We start from the raw sequence: 1,937 nt of genomic DNA on the forward strand, positions 1-1,937 counted from the left end.
CAATGGGTTGCGCAGGAACAACAAGTCCTGAGTTACTTGCTGTTGTCGCTCTCTCGCGACGTCCTCACCCAGGTGGCCACGCTCGGCAAGGCCACAGAAGTCTGGGAGGCCATTGAAAGCCTCTTTGTGTCGCAGTCTCGAGCTTGCGTCATCAACACCCGCATGGCGCTCTCCACCACCAAGAAAGGGAACAAAACTGGCACCGAATATGTGGGTAAGATGAAAGCTTTAGCAGATGAGATGTCTTCTGCAGGAAAACCACTGGACGAGGAGGATCTCGTCTCCTACATCCTCGCCGGCCTCGACTTCGACTACAACTCGGTTGTCTCCTCTGTTGCCGGGCGTGCAGATTCAGTCTCAGTCAGCGAGCTATATGCTTTGCTCGTTGGCTTTGAGACACGCCTGGATCTGCTTCAGAACAACTCCTCCCCTTCTGCCAACACCGTGTCGCAAGGAGGGCGCGGCGGCGGTGGCGGTGGTAGGGGACAAGGCGGCAACAACGGCGGATGCGGCGGCGGTTTCAGGCGCGGCCGTGGTGACGGCAAACCCAAGCCCACTTGCCAGCTTTGCGGCAAGATTGGTCACGTGGTGGCCAAGTGTTGGAAGAGGTTTGATCCCTCTTTCACAGGAGAAGAGAAGGTCACAAACACTGCTGCAACCAACAACTCCTATGGCATCGACACAAACTGGTATGTTGACAGTGCCGCCACTGATCACATTACCAGCGAGATGGAGAAGCTGGCGATAAAGGACAAGTACCATGGCAACGACCAGGTCCACACTGCCAGCGGCTCAGGTATGGACATTGATTATGTTGGTCATACTGATATTTGCACTCCCACTCGTGATCTCTGGCTCAAGAACATTCTTCACGTCCCTGAAGCTTATAAAAGTCTTGTCTCTGCCCATTGTTTTGCTAGAGATAATAGAGCCTTTGTTGAACTTCACCCCTATTTCTTTTTGGTAAAGGATCAGGTCATGAGGAGGCCACTTCTTCGAGGCAGGTGTGAAAGCGGCCTCTACCACTTGCCAACTGATAAGGTGTCCAGTTCATCCAATAAGCAGGCCCATGGTGCCATCAAGCCGTCTCTGTCTCGGTGGCATAGCTGTCTAGGGCATCCTTCTTTTTCAATTGTCGATCGAGTTGTTAGCACAAATAATCTCCCTGTCACTAGGGATTCTAGTCGTGAGTCTGTTTGTGATGCTTGCCAGCAAAGCAAAAGTCATCAATTACCCAATCCTAAGTCTGTTAGTATTTCTTCAGAACCTTTGCAGCTTATTTTCTCAGATGTATGGGGCCCTGCCCCTAGTTCAGTTGGCAATAAATGTTATTATGTTAGTTTTATCGATGACTTTAGCAAGTTCACTTGGGTTTACTTGCTGAAACACAAATCTGAAGTTTTTGAGAAATTTCGGGCCTTCCAAAACCTTGTTGAACAACTCCTAAATAGGAAGATTAAAACCATGCAAACAGATTGGGGAGGGGAATATCAGCGCCTCAATAGTTTCTTTAACAATGTTGGCATTGAACATCATGTCGCCTGCCCCTATGCTCACCAGCAGAACGGATCAGCTGAGCGCAAGCATCGCCATATCGTCGAAGTTGGCCTTTCCTTGCTAGGTCATGCGTCAATGCCACTCAAATTCTGGGATGAGGCGTTTACCACCGCTGCATACCTCATAAATCGAACCCCTACCAAAGTTCTGTCTTATGAGACTCCTCTCCAGCGCCTATTCAATCTTCCTCCCGACTACTCCCTGCTTCGTACCTTCGGCTGTGCCTGTTGGCCGAATCTTAGACCCTACAACACGCGCAAACTTGCCTTCCGATCTAAACAGTGTGCTTTCCTAGGGTATAGCACGATGCACAAAGGGTTTAAGTGCTTGGACATTGCTGCCGGTCGGGTATATATCTCTCGTGATGTTGTGTTTGATGA

At 50.0% G+C, this 1,937-nt stretch overlaps 1 non-coding gene across 1 annotated transcript; it reads left to right on the top strand.

The window, feature by feature from the left end:
* Window positions 1-258: 258 nt before the first annotated feature.
* Window positions 259-397, top strand: LOC127760896 (small nucleolar RNA Z247). Its single transcript, XR_008015171.1, has one exon. It is a non-coding gene; the product is annotated as a small nucleolar RNA Z247 (small nucleolar RNA).
* Window positions 398-1,937: the final 1,540 nt, after the last annotated feature.

The sequence above is a fragment of the Oryza glaberrima genome, chromosome 1 (genome assembly GCF_000147395.1).
Source record: "Oryza glaberrima chromosome 1, OglaRS2, whole genome shotgun sequence".
NCBI classification, from domain to species: Eukaryota; Viridiplantae; Streptophyta; class Magnoliopsida; order Poales; family Poaceae; genus Oryza; species Oryza glaberrima.